Source organism: Gossypium arboreum, chromosome 9 (genome assembly GCF_025698485.1).
Source record: "Gossypium arboreum isolate Shixiya-1 chromosome 9, ASM2569848v2, whole genome shotgun sequence".
Taxonomy (NCBI): domain Eukaryota; kingdom Viridiplantae; phylum Streptophyta; class Magnoliopsida; order Malvales; family Malvaceae; genus Gossypium; species Gossypium arboreum.
Window position 1 is genome coordinate 16,305,823 of NC_069078.1, and position 21,163 is coordinate 16,326,985.

Here is a 21,163-nt window from a genome sequence, read left to right on the forward strand (position 1 = left end):
TCAATTTTAGCTAAGTTGAGAGTGAAACCAATGTTTTTGCAAGAGATCTGAGAAGCTCAGAAAGGTAATAAAGAGTTACAAGCTAAGATAACTCAGTGCGAGACGGGAATAGAATTAGATTTTCGGATTGGTTCAGATGGTTGTTTAATATTTCAAGACAGAATTTGTTTACCCAAATATGATGAGCTTATTCGAAAAATTTTGCATGAGGAACATAGCAGTTGTATGTCTATCCATCCGGGTAGTGTGAAAATGTACAATGACTTAAAGAAAATGTATTGGTGGTCGGGAATGAAGAGAGACGTTTCAGAGTTTCTCTCTAAGTGCCTAATTTGTCAGCAAGTGAAAGCTGAACACCAAGTACCTTCGAGTTTACTTCAACCTGTGATGGTTGCCTTGGATGCCAAGAAAGAAAGATGCCGTATGGGTTGTTATTGATCGGCTAACAAAGTCAGCTCATTTTATACCGGTGCATATGGATTATCCGATTGAAAATTTAGCTGATTTGTATGTTTTCGAAATTGTGAGACTCTACAGAGTGCCCTTGTCGATTATTTTTGATAGAGATCCAAGGTTTACTTCGCGGTTTTGGAAAAAGTTACAAGAAGCTTTGGGGACAAAGTTGAATTTTAGAATAGCTTTCCATCCACAAATTGACGGTCAGTCAGAGAGAGTAATTCAGATTCTTGAAGACATGTTGTGGTGTTGTGTCCTTGAATTCCAAGACAGTTGGGAAAATTATTTACCGCTGGTAGAGTTCGCCTACAACAATAGCTATCAGTCGAGTTTGAAAATGGTGCCTTATGAGGCTTTGTATGGGCGTAAGTTCCAAACGCCCTTGTATTAGACCAAACTCAGAGAAAATCAGATTCACAGTGTTGACTTAGTCAAAGAAACTGAAGAGAAAGTACAGGTAATTCGTGACTATTTGAAGGCCTCTTTGGATAGATGGAAATCCTATGCGGATTTGAAATGAAAAGAAATTGAGTTTCAAGTTGGTAATAAGGTGTTTCTAAAGGTGTCCCCGTGGAAGAAAGTTCTTAGGTTTGGTAGAAAAAGCAAGTTGAGTCCGCATTTTATCAGACCATATGGGGCGACTGAGAGAATAGAACCGGTAGCTTATCGATTAGCCTTACTCTCCGAGTTGGAAAATATTCACCATGTGTTCGCTGTGTCTATGTTATACCGATACCGTTTAGACCCTTCACATGTGATTACACCGACAGAGGTTGAGATATGATTGGATATGACTTATGGTGAGGAGCCTGTTAAGATTTTGGCTCGGGAAGTCAAGCAATTAAGAAATAAAATCATTTCCCTAATAAAAGTGTTATGGCAATGGCATGGGGTTGATAAGGCCACATAGGAACCCGAGGAAACAATAAGAAGCCAATACCCAACTCTTTTTACCGGTAAGATTTTCGGGGACGAAAATCCCTAAGGGTGGAGAATTGTAACAGCCCAATTTTGGGCCTAGTTGGAACAATGGTTTCGGAACCACTAATCTGAGGTCGAAGAAATTATTTTTAATATTATTTTATGTGTTATAGCATGATTATATGAGTGCATGAAAACTTTGGTGAAATAATTTTAGCGATTGCTTGCTTAATTTCGAAAAATGACTAAATCGCATAAAGTGTGAAAGATTTGTTTTACTAGTTGAAAGTGTTAAATGGCTATGAAGCATTAAATTAGAGGTCCTTAGTGAGTAAATAGACTACAAATTTATTAGTGGCTGGACATGAAACCATAATTCATGGAATGGTCAAATGTTAGGTGACTTAATTGATAATAAAATATTAACCTAAAAGGCTAGCTATCATATTTTTCATTTTCCTTTCTTCCCCACCGAAAATTTTAACAAATAGCGGGATTTGAGAGCTCAAAAATTTCAGCAACTTTATCCCTTGCATGTAAGTGATTTTGATTGTCATTTTTGTTGATTTGTGTGTTTTTGGAACCCTTATAGCTTAATCTAGCTAATGAGGGGACTATTTTGCAAAATGGTTAAAAGTCTAGGGTTTTGCCATAAGAGTATTCATGTTGCTTACTGAATTCAATCTAGTCGCCCACTTTTTGTATACTGAGGTAGGTTGTACGAAAATAATACAACTTTATTGTTATTATGTATTGAACACTTAATATGGCATAAAGTGTTTGATTATTGTTGTGAATATGCATGATGAGAATTGATGTAGTAAAAACTCCCGGTTGAACCTTAGGAACAGATTGGATATCCATGCCATGACATTTGGGTGATATGTGTGCTAGTGTAAGACTATGTCTGGGAAATGGCAACAGCCACATTATGGAGCCAGTGTAAGACCATGTCTGGGACATGGCATCGGCCATATTATAAGAGGCAGTGTAAGACCATGTCTGGGACATGGCATTGGCCATTATGAGAGCCAGTGTAAAACCATGTCTAGGACATGGCATTGGCGTTGATATGTGTGCTAGTGTAAGACCATGTCTGGGACATGGCATCGGCCACAATATGAGAGCTAGTGTAAGACCATGTCTGGGACATGGCATCGATAATTTACCCTCTTGTGTGAGGCTTATCGAATATCCCTTAGTATTCCAAATGGTTTCACGGGTTATTTTAAGCTTATGATAAAGATATGAATGGATATAATCATGTTGTTAGTGGTACAAGTTCTTACTCGAAACTCATGAGATATGAGCTTAGTTATGATGCCTTAATGGTAAGGATAAAATTAAGTAAGTTCTATCTATAAGAATGATTTTGGGACGATCTTAAAATCTTTGGCTTATACTTGTGATGTGTAAAAATGTAGTAAATCTACCATTGTTAAATAAAAAATTTTGTGCTGGTTTATAATATGATATGCGTTTAAAGATGCATGGTTCATGTTGTTACTTGTTTACGTGCAACTTACTAAGCTTTATTCTTACTCCCTTCCCTTTCCATTTTCTTATAGTATCACCAAGCTAACTCGGGGATCAAAGGACGTTGGAGGCTCGATCATACTGTCAATCAAAATATTTGGTACAGTTAGATTTATCATTTTGAGTATGGCAAGTATAGGGACTTGGTCTTTTTGCTAAGTGTCATATTGTTTTAGCCAAATATGTTGGCTTTCTATGAAGATTAATTCATTTTGTAAAAGGCTATGGATGATGGCTAATATTTATCATTGCTAAATGCATTTAATGAGGATTTTCATGGATGTGGTTATTGCCTGGTTTGTATTTATAAGTAGGAGATGTTGTATGTGATAAAAAATAGCTTTGAATCTATGTGTGGATGTTTGGTTGTGACTGTTTTGGTTATGTGTTTATGCTTGTTTTGGAGATGTTTGATATTGTGTAGGTCGGTGCAAGTAAGGGTGGCAAAAAGGCTTGGTAGATAGCATTGTTTTTATCCACACGAGCAGACACACGGGTGTGTGTCTAGGCTGTGTGAGACACACGGCCTGCCCCATGGGCGTGTAGTCAGGCCGTGTGTCCCCTGCACCTAAATTTTGCAAAACAGAATGCCCAGTAGTAATGTAACAGCCTGTTTTTAGGGTTAATCGAAACAGTGGCTTCAAGGCCACCAAATCCGACGAGTAGGTTTGTAATTATTATATTTAATATTTATGAGTTAATTGTGATTTTAAAAATGTTTTTGATATTGTGACTTTTATTTTATAAACTATTTATTAAGTTCAAGTGGTATGAGCCTAATGTTAAGTGGGTTTAGAAAATGAGGTATCAGGGACTTTGTTTCTATAAACCAAGTCGTAAATATTTTTATAAATATTTTACGGAGTGGCAATAAGATGGTATTAAAGTTTCGTTGAAAAATTTTATCGTTTTGATAGTTAATTAAGCGAAAAGGACTAAATCGCGTAACGTGTAAAACTTGTGTGCTATTAGTTAAAGTGTCTAATAGCTATGATTTATTAAAGTGGAGGCACTTATGTTGTAATTATACTATTTAAGTGTTAGTGGACATTTATGGGAGTTGGTATTGTTAAAATTTGTTTTAAATTAAAAGGTTAAAATAGTAAATTGGATATTAATGTTAAAATGAATAAAACAAATTATGTATCATCTTCCACTATCATTTTGGCAATCAAAAATTGAGAAAGAATAGTAGCCATGGAAGCTTTTACATTCGGCCATGGAAATTGGATTGCATGGTATGGTTTTTTATTCCCGTTTTTAATAATTTTTACGTTTTTGGGATTGTTGTTTTGTGTTCTAGCTAGCCCGTATCTCCGATTTCAAAAATGTTAAAGTACTTGAATGTTGCCATTGTTGAATGCATGAGTATTTTGTTAGTTGATGCTGGAAAATAAATCATTGTTCTTAAATGTACAAGTGTTGTAAAGTGAATTTTGGTAAAAATGACAATTTTGGATTAAATTGTGAAATGTGGAAATTTAGTGGTTACTATGTGTAATAAATTGAAAATATGGGCTGATAGTAATATATGGAAAATTCGGCTAGCTTGGGTTTGTGTTTAATTTCATGAAATTGTGATTTTATGTGATAAGGACTAAATTGTAAAAGTGTTAAATTTCAGGGGTAAAATAGTAATTTTACCAAAATATGAAATTGAGTTAAAATGAATATAATATGAATTGAAATAGCTGAATTTGATTGATTAGATCAAGTTAAGCCTCGTACTAGTCTATAGCGAGGGAAAAACAAAGTTTCGGACTAGTCGATCCATTTCAACGTTTTGATGATTGAGGTAAGTTCGTATGCATTAAGTATTATTATATTTGAATATTTAATGCATTGAAATTGTACAAATGATATATTCATGACTATTACTATGTTAAGTAATACATTGAATAATTATATGTGGCACTTAACGTGCGAAGTATTGGGGATGGCACTTAGTGTGCGAAGTAACGAGGATGGCACTTAGTGTGTGAAATCCAGAACGACACTTAGTGTGCAAGGTATCGGGTATAACATCTAGTGTGCGATATATTGAGTATTCAACGGGTAAATGAAAGATGTGATTGAGTATGAGATTGGTACGATATGGTACAGGTATCTACGAAAATTGGTACAATATAATACATGTATGTACGAAAATTCAATTGAGTATTGAATCTATGAAAATGGTGAGTTCATGATCATTGTGGAATGAATAGTGATTGAATAATAAATTTGGTTGATGATTACATGTTAGGCTTTTGGGTCAAAATGAGTTGAGATATACTCCATTTTCACTCATTTAAATTGTGGCTTAATGGTTATGAGAAAAGGGTAAAGATTGGCAAATCTTAGATTTGAATTGCTACTGAAAGCATGGAAAAGAATAAGTTTTTGGTTGATTTAAAGATATTTAGCTATGTGCTTGATATGTTAATACACATAAGTAATGTAAACTCAGGTCATAATGCTTATGATAATTTTCTAGTTCATGTGATAAAAAAAAATTAAAAGCTAATGTTGTTTTAGGCTAAGGCCAAGACATGTTGGATTGACTTAAATGGTTTATGCTTATAAATTGAAGTTATAAGCTTTATTTCTTTGAATTACGAACTTACTAAGCTATGAAGCTTACTTTGTGTTATTTTTCTATGTTTTATAGTGTTTCGGAAGTTTGCTTGGGTTGGAAGTCAACGGAGATCTCATCACACTATCCTGCTATTAATTTTTGGTATTTTTACACTTTGGGGCTTGGTATATGGCATGTATAGGCTAGAATGTTTATGTATTTAAGTTTTGATATGTATATATGTTATGCCATGAGAGTTGGCTAGCAAATGATATGTTTGTGCTTAGTTTTGGTATGGATTTGAATAAGTTATTGAATAATGATGATTTAGTTATAGTAAAGCATGTTTTGAGCATGGAATTGGCTGAAAATTCTAGTATAAAATGTTGTTTTATGTTGCTTGTAGGAATGACCCAAAAATGGGTGGCAATTTTGGCTTAAACCAAGCCTGCATTGTGCCACACGGACGTGCCTTATGGCCGTGTATGCAAAGTAGTAACCTCTTAAGACCGCATGGTTAAGACACATAGGCGTGTCATATGGCCGTGGGCTTAACTCAGTAGCTAGCTAAGTATCACACGGCCATAGTACATGGGCGTGTCTATTGGTCGTGGGTGAAAGTCAGTATGTATACTCTGTTTTAGCACGACTGGATCACATAAGTGTGTCTGGTGCCCGTGTGAGGCACACGGGCGTGTGACCCCTGCAGAGATGAAAATTTTTTAAGTTTCCAAAAGGTTTCAAATGTCATCGGTTTAGTCCCGAACCTCTTTTGAGCATGTTTTAAGGCTGTATGAGCCTAGTAAGGGACAATATGATTGTGAATGATAAAGGTTTTAAATTATATGCAAAATGTATGATTTGAATGTGTAATATCCTGAATTAGGGCTTAATCGGAATAGTGGTTTCGTGACCACAAATCCAAGATAGAAATAATTATTTTACAATTATTTTGATGTTTATGATATGATTGCATGATTGTGTGAAAATTTCGTGATGAAATTCTATGCCTAAAGTGCTTAAATTGAAAGTAGGGACGAAATCGAATAAGTTGCAAAACTTGCATTCTAGAAGTTTTTAGTATGAAATTGTTTTGGAACATTAATGAGGAGGTCTTAAATAGCAATTTTACCAATTTTAAGTTCATGGACAAAATTAGGACATGGAAGGAATTTTTGGAAAGTTTAGTAGTAAGGGTATTTTGGACATTTAGTTATTAAAATGAATTAAAAACAAAATTAAAAGCCAATTTTTGTCCATCTTCTTCATTAGGCTGAAATTTCAAGGGTTCTCCATAGCTAGGGTTTGTTTCAAGCTTCCAAGCTCCATAGTAAGTGATTCCAAGCCCCGTTTTTAATGTTCTTTACGTTTTTGGAATCCCGGTAGCTCGATTAAGCTTATGTTAGCAATAATTCAACCTAGGGTTTATGTTTGGAAAAATACCCATAGGTAAAATTTGTGTATTTTTATTTTTTATGATAAAATATGAGGTTTTAAATTATGTTAGACAACTTGTGCTACTCAGTTTTGAGTGAAAACGAGTAAAAGGGCTTAATCGACAAAAATACCTAATAGTCACAAGTATATGTTAGAGAGAGAATTTGATGTTGCCATAGAAGGAAAAATGATCAGCATGTTATAAAACATAAGAATAAGGAATAAAGTTTAATTCCGAGCCTAGGGCAAAAGTGTAATTATGCAAAAGTTTAGGGGAAAAGTGTAATTTTTCCAAAGTTTGTATTAAATGTTGTTTTGATGAATGTATGTATTAAATAAGATTAATTTGGTATTATAGATCAAGAAAAACGGGATTCAAGTCGCGATCGAGGAAAAGAAAAGATTGTGGACTAAATTGCAAAATCTTTATATTTTGGTACCAAGGTAAGTTCATGTGTAAATGTAGTAATATAATTGTCATTTTAAGCAATTTAATGTTGTTTATATGATATGATGCTGATTATTATCATGAAATATTATGCTTTGTGGTTATTGTTGAATAATATGTAATTATGTGAATTACTTGATGAGTATGAACTATCACCAAGTCTGATTTCGATATTCCGTGGAAGACGGCAAAGATGTGTGATCGAGGAAAACGCCCGTTTGAACCTTAGGAATAGATTAGGATACAAGTGACATGTCACTAGGATGGTTGAGCATCCGAACTCGTTGAGTTGAGTCCGAGTTCACTTATGGATGCGAATGTCCGAACTCGTTGAGTTGAGTCCGAATTCATGAAATGTAACTAGGCATCTGAACTCGTAGAGTTGAGTCCGAGTTCACTTATGGATGCGAACGCACGAGCTCGTTGAGTTGAGTCCGAGTTCACTTATGGGCAGGTTACATGGTAGCTTGATTACATATGAGTCACTTATGTGCAAATTATCCGTGTATCCGAGTTGTATTTCGATGTGTTCAACGGGTGAAATTTCTAGTGAAATGGAAGAACACCTAAGATGCAAGCGACGTTTTGGTAAGTTTTGTGAAATGGACACTTTGGACAGGTATGTTCTTAACCCTCGGGTTGAAAATAGATACAACAACGATAAGGTGGTAAGATGAGGAATGATGTTTAGAAATGTGATATATGTTTTGGTGATACCATGCTAAAGTTGTTTGGTATATTTGTATTGTTATGTTACTTGTTATTTACATATGAACTTACTAAGCATTTATGCTTACTCCTCCTCTTTATTTACTGTAGTTTTGAACAAGCCAGCTTCGAATCGGGACGGGTCGAAGGTTCGATCACACTATCCAAAGGACTTTTATCTTGGTAAATGGCTTGTACAACTACTTAAGTATGGCATGTATAGCAATATACCTATTTTGTGTAAATAATTTTATGATATGGCCATGTTTGGTTGAGAAAATGTTTGATATTGATAAGTCATGGTGATGGCTAATTTAGATCATGTTTGATATCATGGAAGTTTAACAGTTATCTAGTTCATAAAAATTCATGGAAAGATGAAACTTGCCTTAAAAAGAATATTGCTGCAGCAATGACATGAATTTGAAAAATCACTAAAAATAGTATAAATGGAACTAAATGATGAGTAAGTTATGAAATTGAAGATTAATGAGTCTATTTTCATGTGGATTGAACAAAACAGGCATATAAATTATATTTTATGAGATATTTAAACTTTTGTGAAACAGGGCCAGAGTGATTTCTGGATCCCCTGTTCTGATTTTAAAAATTCATAATAAATTTTACAAAAATAATTAGAAGTTTTTCTTTATATTTACAGGTTCTTTATTGAGTCTAGTTTTAATAGAAACAAACCTCATACTCATTTAATTTCTATGTATAGAAATATCTGATTCGTAATACACAGAGGTCAGAGTAGTCGAACCCTGAAATAGGGGAGACTTTAACTAATAAACTGTACTAATTGGGCAAACAAAAAATTCTAGAAAAAAATTAGTAAATATATATATGAGTTTAGATTTAGGGAAAATTTATGGATCTAGATTTCGAGTTTCGTAACTCGAGATATGATTTTTCTTGTAACTATGATGTGGGTAGTTAGAAAGCTATGAAAGTAGAAATAAATGATTTGAAGTTCTTAATTTGATAAATATTGTTCGGTAACCCCTCAAGCTTGACTCCGGCGATGGTCTCGGGCGTGGGGGCGTTACATTTAGTGGTATTAGAGCAGGTTTAGTTAGTTCTCGGACTACGTGTTGTATGTACGGATTTTGCTATACATGCCATATGTATGAATTGTGATAGTGTGACGACTTCTGACCTTTTTAAATGATTTTTATATAGTAAATGGATCCCGATCCAGCTGTGGCAGATGAAGTAGAGAGTAATGTGCCAGCTCCGGCTGAAGGGGCAGCGCCGACTGAAAACCCACCTCCTACTGTTGGTTAGGGAGGAGGAGAAAGGGATCGGGAAGCCTTTCTCCAAATGATGAGTGCATGGTACACTGAGTTCGTTCGTACGAACCCAAATGTATGACCTCCCCCACCTCCCCCAATTCCTCAACCTATGCCTCCAATGCCTCAAGGAGTGGATATGATAAAATTTCACAGAACCCCCGTTGATAGAATTCGTAAACAAGGGGCTGAAGAATTTAGAGCAAATATTGATGATGATGCAGAAAGCGAGTTCGGCTTGAAAATTCTATCCGGTATTTGATGAATTATCTTGTACACCAAGAATGTTTGAAATGTGCTACATCTTTGTTGAGAGATTCAGCCTATAATTGGTGGAAGACTTTGATTTCGGTGGTACCGAAAGAGGGTAACACAGAATTCTTTCAAGAAGAGTTTGGAAGAAATATATTAGTGAAAGATTTATTGATCAAAATGTAAAGAGTTTCTTGAGTGAAGCAAGGTAATATGACAGATCTCGAATATGAAAGAGAGTTTGTTCGATTGAGTAAGTATGCTGTGGAATGTGTTCCTCTGAAGCCAAGATGTGCCGACGATTTGAAGACGGGCTCAACGAAGACATTAAAGTATTTGTCGGGATCCTTGAATTGAAAGAAATGGTAGTCCTAGTTGATCAAGCTTGTAAGGTGAAGAACTACTTAAAGAGAAGAGGAAGGTAGAGGTGAGACACGAAATTGGAAGAAAAGGCCAATGAGTAAGGCACCTTCACAAAGAACCCGTAAAGTCAAGAAATATGAATCCTCGTTCCCAAGTTTCAATTGGGCAATCATATGGAAATTTTAAGAAGCGAATGTGGGTCCTAAATCTCGAATACTTATGCCAATGTAGGGAACTCGAGATTTGTTAAACCCAAGTGCCGGTGTGTGGTAGAAATCATTTTGGTCCGTGCAGAGTAAATGAATGTTTTCGATGTGGTTCTCCGGATCATTTTATTAGAGACGCCCAAAGAGAGCTGAGAAAGAAAAATTTTAGAGTGTAAAAGCTAGTGGTGCAAACTCGAGGGAAGGTATCGAGAAAAGTGGAAGTGAAACAAGCGATAAGAATGTAGCCGAGATGCAGCAGTTAGATCGAGGAAGAGCTCGGCTAGAACTTATGCTATTAAAGCGTGAAGATGCTTCCTCACCCAATGTGATTACGGTACATTTTCTCTTTATGATATTAATGTTATTGCTTTGATTGATCCTGGTTCTACTCATTCATACATATGCATTAAACTGGTGTCTAGTATGAATATACCTGTTGAGAACATAGAATTTATTATTAGAGTGTCGAACCCGTTAGGCAAATGCGTGATAGTTGATAAAGTAAGCAAGAAATGCCTTTTAATGATTCGGGGTCATTACTTTCCGGCCGACTTGATGTTGTTGCCGTTTGATGAATTTGATGTTATTTTGGGTATGGATTGGTTGACATTGCATGATGCTATAATAAATTGCAAAGAAAAGGTTATAGAATTAAAGCGTGAAAGTGGTGAAATTCTGTGGGTTGAGCCAGACAAATAAGAGGCATTATCTAGTATGATTTCTTCGATGTCGGCTCAGAGATATTTGAGAAAGGGTTATGAAGCTTATTTGGCGTATGTAATTAATACAAAAGAAGTTGAAAAGAAAGTTGAATCAGTGCCGGTTGTGTGTGAATTTGCGGACGTATTTCCAGAAGAATTACCGGGTTTGCCTCCAGTCAGGGAAGTAGAATTTGGTATAGATTTGATACCGGGAACAGCTCCGATCTCAATTGCTCCATATAGAATGGCACCAACAGAGTTGAAAGAATTAAAGTCGCAGTTGCAAGAGTTGACTGATAAAGGCTTTGTGAGACTTAGTTTTTCATCTTGGGGTGCTCCCGTGTTATTTGTGAAAAAGAAGGATGGTCCTATGAAATTATGTGTTGATTATCGGCAGTTAAACAAGGTGACAATCAAAAACAAGTATCTGTTGCTGAGAATTGATGATTTGTTTGATCAGCTAAAAGGAGTGACATGGTTTTCAAAGATTGACTTGAGATCTGTGACACCCCTAATGTGACCCTAGTCGGAGAGTGGTTTCGGGACCACGAAACCGAGTCACAAGAATAATTAAGTGTTATATTCCGTGCTTATTGTATGTGGAATTGGTATGCGTAAATATTTCGTGTCTCGATTTTTATTAATTAGGTGCTAATTTATAAGAAAGGACCCATGTGCTAGGACTTGAAAATGTGATAGGTGTATTTTTAAGTGGCCTAATAATGCATGAAGTGAAATAAATGGAGTTGCATGTCAATTATCCCATTCCCTAAGGTGGATGGCCTACCATGACAAATTATTGGCAAGGGAAACATGTTCCCAACATGTCTTACTAATGGATGATGTTAGAAATGATAAAATAATAGTATGAAAAAAAAAAAAGTGTTCATTCTTCTCCATAGGCTTGGCGAATGTCCTAAGGAAAGAAAAGAAAATTTGTTCATCCTTTCTCATCTTCTTGGCGAAAATACTAAGGGAAAAGGGGAGGATTTTTGCTTCATGCTTGGGTTGGAAGAGACCTAGAAGGAGATTTGGCTAAGTTTACATCAAGATTAAGGTATGTATGAGGTTGTGTTGGGAGTTTCATGCATGGTTTGGTTGCTAATTTGATGTGCATGTTAGCCATGGCTCAAATCTTTGTTATGCCATGGAAATGGTATTTGGCCAAAGTTGTTATGGTGATAAAGCCATTGCATGCTAAGTGTGAAGCTTGATGATGATGCATGCAATGATGGATTGTCTACTCTTGAGTAAGATTTTGAGTTTTCTTTTGTGTTTAACCATGATTGAAGTTGAATGGAGCATGATTTTCGATTCGCCATGATGCATTAATGAACATGGTTCATGCTTCTTGCATGTTAGTTAAAATTTGTATTTTGGATGGCTATGGACATCTTGAAATTGACCATGCTCATATTGTATATATATGTTTGCACATGATGTTTTGGCTATGAAGTAAGTGATGAATATATTGGTTTAAAGAAGAAGATGTGGAAGAATGCTTGTGAAATTGCAAGCACAATTCGCCTAGCACACATATAAGTGCTTGATGCTATATTATAAGTTTTGGGCCACAATGTGCAAAGCATTAACTAGTAAAATGCATGCTGTTTTGTGAGGTATTAAGTGCAAAATTGACCTCAACATGTACATGAATATTCGGCCTTGGGTAGCCTATTGAAGGCCTTAGCTTTTCCTTGATGCTCAAATAAATTGTATTGAATTGCTTGATGTAGTATAAAATGTGCATGACCATTGTGTATTCAAGCTAAAGAGTGGCCATATGACCATTTAAAACTCCTTGTCATATTCGCCATAAGCAAGCACAATGAGGTTTTAATAAATTGAATTTGTTTGAATTAGCTCAAGAGCTAAGAGGGCCACAATTGGACAAAGGGAAGGAAAAGGTGATCGAATAGCGAAAAAGCCGTTCGACAACATCCGAGGTAAGTCCTCAAGAAGTGACCTTACTTGAATTATGTGAGATGAAGTATGGATGTGTATGATTATTGATTTATGTGTGTATGAGAAATTGAATGATACCGGGCTAAGTCCCGGCGAATATGCTTGTGAATATATGTGCGTTTGAGCCTTAGTAACGAAAAATGAAATATGTATGTCCAATGATTATTGATGTATGTGTACATGAGAAATTGAATAATATCCGGGCTAAGCCCAAGACAATTATGCTTGAAATTATATCCGGTTAAGACCGAAGGCAATTGTGCTAGTGGCTATATCCGGCTAAGACCAAGGCATTCGTATGCGAGTTATTCTATCCGGCTAAGACCAAGGCATTTGTGCACGTGATTATATCCGGTTATATTCAAGAATCTTGGGCTGGACGTGAGTGTTGGTTGCTGTAATGAATTCAATTAGTACACTCGAAAGGCCCAAAGGATAAGGTACGTTATATGTGCATTGGAAAGTCGACATGTTTGAGCAACATTCGCTCAATCGACTAATGAATTTCAGTTATTGAATTGATTGATACTTTGTGAAATTATATAATGATGAAGTGTGAAGTAAGAATGTGTATTAATGAAATGATGCATTTGGCTATGTGAATGTATTGCTGTAATTAGAGTTGATTATATTCCTTGAGACTTACTAAGCATAAAATGCTTACCCGTTGCTTTGGCTCTCGGTTTTCTAGATTTCGCTCAAGCAATCGGATTTGGGATCGTTGAAGTCAAGTCATCCACACTATCAAGCCTCCATTTTGGTATAAATTTTTGGTTGAACTTGAAGTGGCATGTATAGGACTACCCTTGTTGGTTAAATATGTTGTGATGTATATATGTACGGCCATGCGAAAATGGCTCAAAAAGGAAGCATGAACTTAGACTAATTGTGGTTTGTATGTATATATTTGGTGTCATGATGTGGCTATGGCTTGAAATGGGAATGTTGGTCATATGATCAGCCATTGGCATGGTTAAAATGATCATATATGAACCTATGTATGGCAAGACTAGTTGGTTCATGGTGACTACCAAATAGGTAAGACCTACCTTAAAGCAGATGCTGCCAGCTGCAATGACGTGAATGTGAAAAATCACCAAAATTCGTAGGAATGGAATTAAATAGTGAATAAGCTATGTAAACGAACCTTGATGAGTCTATTTTCATATGGAAGAAACGAAATGGTCATAGGAGTTACATGTTAAGAGATATTAAAGCTATTGTGAGACAGGGCCAGAACGGTTTCTGGGTTCCCTGTCGCAACTTTAAAAATTTACTATAAATTTTCCAAAAAGAATTAGGAGACATACCTTATATTTACAGATTCCATTTTGAGTCTAGTTTCATTAGAAACAAACGACACCAGCATTAAAGCCCTGTACAGAGAGATATTCAAGTTATACCGCGCGAAGGTCAGAGCAGTCGATCCCTGTAACATGGGTGACTTTAACTAATAAACTGTACCAATTGGCCTAACCAAAAATTCTAGAAATAAATCCATGGATGGATATATGAGTCTAAATTCAGGGAAAATTTACGAAACCAGTTTCCGAGTTTTGAAACTCGAGATATGATTTTTAAGGCGACAGTGACGCAGTTTTTCAGCCTGACTGAAAATGTCAAATGGATGGGCAAAGCAAGGGAACTTGGCTTGTTAACCCCTCGTGTCCGACACCGGCGATGGTCTCGAGTTCGGGGTGTTACAAGATCTGGGTATTATCAGCTGCGAGTAAAAGAGTCAGATGTGCCTAAAACTGCTTTTAGAACAAGGTACGGTCATTATGAATTTTTAGTTATGCCATTCGGGTTGACAAATGCTCCTGCTGTGTTTATGGATTTAATGAATCGCATATTTCGGCCATACTTGGACAGATTTGTTGTGGTGTTTATAGATGATATTTTAATTTATTCAAAAGATGAGACAGAGCATGCTGAGCATTTGAGGATAGTTTTGCAAACTTTGAGAGATAAGCAGCTGTATGCTAAGTTTAGTAAAAGTGAATTTGGGCTTCGGGAAGTTGGATTTTTGGGTCATATTGTTTCAGGTGATGGTATACGGGTTGATCCTAGTAAAATTTCAGCCATTGTTGATTGGAAACCACCGAAAAATGTAACTGAAGTTAGAAGTTTCTTGGGGCTAGCTGGGTATTATCGGCGGTTCGTAAATGGATTTTCTATAATTGCTGCTCCTATGACTACACTACTCCGAAAGGATGTTAAATTTGAATGGACGGAAGAATGTCAACAGAGTTTCGAAGAATTGAAAAAGTTATTAACTGAAGCACCAGTGTTGATACAACCCGAATCAGGTAAAGAATTTGTGGTGTATAGTGATGCTTCTCTAAATGGTTTGGGGTGTGTACTTATGCAAGAAGGAAAAGTGGTGGCTTATGCTTGAGATGCTTAAAACCTCATGAGAAGAATTATCCTACTCACGATTTGGAATTGGCTGCGGTGGTATTTGCTTTGAAGATTTGGCGACATTATTTGTATGGTGAAAAGTACCGAGTATATACCGATCACAAAAGTCTTAAATACTTGATGTCACAAAAAGATTTGAATTTGAGACAGCGAAGATGGTTGGAGTTATTGAAAGATTACGAGCTTGTTATCGATTATCATCTAGGAAAAGCGAATGTGGTTGCCGATGCTTTAAGCAGAAAGTTGTTGTTTGCTTTGAGAGTTATGAACAATCAGTTGAAAATTTCAGATGACGGTTCGATTTTAGCAGAGTTAAAGCAAGACCGATGTTTTTACAAGAGATTTCTGAAGCTCAAAAAAATGATCAAGATTTGCTAGCCAAAAGAAAATAAAGGTGAAGTCGACACGGATCGATTTCGAATCGGTTCGATGGTTGTTTGATGTTTAAAAATCGGATTTGTGTACCGAAAAATGATGAGTTGATTCAAAAGATTTTGCATGAAGCACATAATGGTTGTTTATCGGTTCATCTGGGCAGTACGAAGATGTATAATGACTTGAAGAAAATGTACTGGTGGAGTGGAATGAAAAGAGATATTTCCGAGTTTGTATCAAAGTGCTTAGTTTGCCAACAAGTGAAAGCTGAACACCAAGTACCTTCGAGATTACTCCAGCCTATTATGGTTCTTGAATGGAAATGGGATCGGATTACTATGGATTTTATATCAGGGTTGCCGTTAACTCCAGGGAAGAAAAATGCCATCTGGGCAATAGTTGACAGATTGACTAAATCGGCTCATTTTATTCCTAATGCGTCATGATTATTCTCTTAATAAGTTAGCTGAATTGTATATCCGAGATTGTTAGACTTCATGGGATACCTTTGTCAATCATTTCGGATAGAGATCCGAGGCTTACCTCACGGTTTTGGAAAAAGTTACAAGAAGCATTAGGTACAAAGTTAAATTTCAGACCGCTTTCATCCACAAACCGATGGACAATCGAGAGAGTAATTGATTCTTGAAGACATGCTCGATGTTGTGTATTGGAATTTCAAGGTAGTTGGGAAAAGTATTTACCGTTGGTAGAATTTTCTTATAATAATAGTTATCGACAAGTTTGAAGATGGCACCTTATGAAGCATTATATGGTCGTAAATGTCGGATGCCATTGTATTGGGTGAACTCAAGGAAAATCAGATTTATGGAGTTGATTTAATAAAAGAAACGAAGAAAAGGTGAAAGTGATTCGAGATTGTTTGAAAGTCGCTTGAGATAGACGAAATCTTATGCGGATTTGAAACGAAAGGAAATGGAGTTTCAAGTTGGTGATAAGGTATTTTGAAACTGTCTCCATGGAAGAAAGTCCTTAGATTTGGACGAAAGGGCAAGTTAAGTCCGCGTTTTATTGGACCGTATGAAATAATTGAAAAAGTTGGACCGGTAGCATATCGGCTAGCGTTACCACCCGAATTAGAGAAGATTCATGATGTGTTTCATGTATCTATGTTACGTCGGTATCGTTCAGATCCTTCACATATAATTTCACCAACAGAAATTGAACTGCGACCGGATATGACTTATGAAGAAGAACCGATTAAGACTTTAGCTCTAGAAGTCAAACAACTAAGAAATAAAAGTGTTGCACTTGTAAAAGTGTTGTGGCAAAAGCATGGGGTAGAAGAGACTACATGGGAACTTGAAGAAACTATGAGAAACCAATACCCACACCTGTTTACCGGTAAGATTTTCGAGGACGAAAATCCTTAAAATGGGGGGAGAGTTGTAATATCCTGAATTAGGGCTTAATCGGAATAGTGGTTTTGTGTAATATCCTGATTTTGGGCCTAGTCGGAATAGTGGTTTCGTGACCACAAAATCCGATATAGAAATAATTATTTTATGATTATTTTAAGGTCTATGATATGATTGCATGATTGTGTGAAAATTTCGTGAAGAAATTTTATGCATAAAGTGCTTAATTTGAAATTTGGGACTAAATTGAATAAATTGCAAAACTTGTGTTCTAGAAGTATTTTGCATAAAATTGAATTAGATTATTAATTAGAGGTCCTTAAAGAGTAATTTTACCAATTTCTAAGTCTATGGACAAAATTGGACATGGATGGAATTTTGGAAAGTTTAGTAGTAAGGGCATTTTGGTCATTTAGGGTAAAATGAATTAAAATACAAAATTAAAAGCCAATTTTGCTCATCTTCAACCCCATGGCCGAATATAGCAAGGAGAAACCATGGCTAGGGTTTTCAAGCTTCCAAGCTCGATTGTAAGTTCGTTCTAGCCTCGTTTTTAATGATTTTTACGCTTTTAGAGTCCCTTAGCTCGATTTAGCTTATGCTAGCAATAATTTAACCTAGGGTTTATATTTGGAAAAATACCCATAGGTGAAATTTGTGTATTTTGGTGTTTTATGATAGAATATGAAGTTTTAAATTATGTTAGACAACTTGTGCTACTCGGTTTTAAGTGAAAACGAGCAAAAGGGCTTAATCGGTAAAATACCTAATAGTCATAAGTACATGTTAGAGTGAGAATTTGATGTTGCCATAGAAGGAAAAATGATCAGCATGTCATAAAACATAAGAAAATAGGCTGAATTTTAATTTACGAGCTTTGGGGCAAAAGTGTAAATATGCAAAAGTTTAGGGGCAAATTGTAATTTTTCCAAAATATGATTTTGGGTCAATTTGAATAATTTGAGTCCTAATTAGACTATATTTTAAATGATAGAGCAAGGAAAACTGAAATTGGGCTAAAATGGGGAAAATACCAAGTTGTGGACGAAATGGTAAAATAGCCATTTTACATACGAGGTAAGTTCATATGTAAATGTTGGTAACATAGTTATTATTTTAAATGTTTTAATGTTTTTAAATGATATGATAATTATTATGAAATATTATACTTGTGATAATTGTTTGATAATATGTAATTATGTGAATTACTTGATGAGTATGAACTATCACCAAGTATCGATTTCGATATTCCGTGGAAGACGGAAAAGATGTGAGATCGAGGAAAAAGCCCGCTTGAACCTTAGGAATAGATTAGGATACAAGTGACATGTCACTAGGATGGTTGAGCATCCGAACTCGTTGAGTTGAGTCCGAGTTCACTTATGGATGCGAATGTCCGAACTCGTTGAGTTGAGTCCGAGTTCGTGAGATGTAACTAGGCATCCGAGCTCGTTCAGTTGAGTCCGAGTTCACTTATGGATGCGAACGCCCGAGCTCGTTGAGTTGAGTCCGAGTTCACTTATGGGCGGGTTACATGGTAGCTTGGCTACATATGTGGCACTTATGTGCAAACTTTCCATGTATCCGAATTATATTCGATGTGTTTAACGGTAAAGTTCTACTCAAATGGAGGAATACTCAAGATGAAAGGGACGATTGGTAAGTGTTGTGAAATGGATAATTTGAACAGGTATGTACTTAACCCTCGGGTTGAAAACTCGATATAACAACAATATGGTAAGATGATAAATGAAAAGGTGATATGAATGTCTTGGTGATGATTATGCAAATGATGTTTTATGTTTGCTTATATGGTTATGTTACTTGCTATTTGCATGTGAGCTTACTAAGCATTTATGCTTACTCCTCCTTTTCATTCCTTGTAGTGTTGACAAGCCAGCTCGAAATCGGAAACGGTCGGAGGCACGCCACACTATCCGTATACCATCTTGGCATAATGGCTTGTATATTTTGAGTATGGCATGTATAGCATTATAATCATTTTGTATATATGGTCTTATGATATGGTTATTGAGTGGTATGGAAATAGAAATGCTTGGTAATGATTAGCCATTGGAATGGCTAATCATGATCATATTTGGTATTATGTATGTCAAATTGCTAGCTAATCCATGGAAACCATGAAATAGGTAAAATTTACCATAAAATAGATTCAGACAGCAGCAGTGATGTGAGTTTAAAAAATCACTAAAAATAGTAGAAATGAAATTAAATAATGAATAAGTTATGGAATCGAAGCTTGATGAGTCTATTTTCATATGGAATAAGCGAAACAGGTATATGAGCTATATTTTATGAGATGTTTAAATTTTTGTGAAACAGGGCCAGAGCGATTTCTGGATCCCTGTTCTGACTTTGGAAATTCACCATAAATTTTATAAAGATAATTAGAAGTCACGATTTATATGTACAGATTCCTTATTGAGTCTAGTTTTATTATAGACAAACGGCATAGTCATTGAAGCTCTGTACAGGGAGATATCTGATTCGTAATACACAGAGGTCAGAGTAGTTAAACCCTGAAACAGGGGAGACTTTAACTAATAAACTGTACTAATTGGCCCAACCAAAAATTATAGAAAAAAAATTAGTAGATATATATATGAGTCTAGTTTCAGGAAAAATTTACGAAATTGGATTTCGAGTTTCGTAACTCGAGATATGATTTTTAAAGCGACTGTGATGCAGTTAGCCAGCTTGTCTGGAAATTTTAAAATGAATTGTATGAGCTGTTTAATTAATGAATTAAGTCCGTTAACACCTCGTGTTCGACTCCGGCAACGGTATCGGGTATGGGGTGTTACATTTTGTGACCGCAAATCCAAGATAGAAATAATTATTTTACAATGATTTTGATGTTTATGATATGATTGCATGATTGTGTGAAAATTTCGTGATGAAATTCTATGCCTAAAGTGCTTAAATTGAAAGTAGGGACTAAATCGAATAAGTTGCAAAACTTGCATTCTAGAAGTTTTTAGTATGAAATTGTTTTGGAATATTAATGAGGAGGTCTTAAATAGCAATTTGACCAATTTTAAGTTCATGGACAAAATTAGGACATGGAAGGAATTTTGGAAAGTTTAGTAGTAAGGGTATTTTGGTCATTTAGTTATTAAAATGAATTAAAACAAAATTAAAAGCCAATTTTGTCCATCTTCTTCATTAGGCTGAAATTTCAAGGGTTCTCCATAGCTAGGGTTTGTTTCAAGCTTCCAAGCTCCATAGTAAGTGATTCCAAGCCCGCTTTTAATGTTCTTTACGTTTTTGGAATCCCGGTAGCTCGATTAAGCTTATGTTAGCAATAATTCAACCTAGGGTTTATATTTGGAAAAATACCCATAGGTGAAATTTGTGTATTTTGATGTTTTATGATAGAATATGAGGTTTTTAAATTATGTTAGACAACTTGTGCTACTCAGTTTTGAGTGAAAACGAGTAAAAGGGCTTAATCGACAAAAATACCTAATAGTCACAAGTATATGTTAGAGAGAGAATTTGATGTTGTCATAGAAGGGAAAAATGGTCAGCATGTTATAAAACATAAGAATAAGGAATAAAGTTTAATTCCCGAGCCTAGGGGCAAAAGTGTAATTATGCAAAAGTTTAGGGGCAAAAGTGTAATTTTTCCAAAGTTTGTATTAAATGTTGTTTTGATGAATGTATGTATTAAATAAGATTAATTTGGTATTATAGATCAAGAAAAACGAGATTCAAGTCGCGATCGAGGAAAAGAAAAGATTGTGGACTAAATTGCAAAATCTTTATATTTTGGTACCAAGGTAAGTTCATGTGTAAATGTAGTAACATAATTGTCATTTTAAGCAATTTAATGTTGTTTATATGATATGATGCTGATTATTATCATGAAATATTATGCTTTGTGGTTATTGTTGAATAATATGTAATTATGTGAATTACTTGATGAGTATGAACTATCACCGAAGTACCGATTTCGATATTCCGTGGAAGACGGCAAAGATGTGTGATCGAGGAAAACGCCCGTTTGAACCTTAGGAATAGATTAGGATACAAGTGACATGTCACTAGGATGGTTGAGCATCCGAACTCGTTGAGTTGAGTCCGAGTTCACTTATGAATGCGAATGTCCGAACTCGTTGA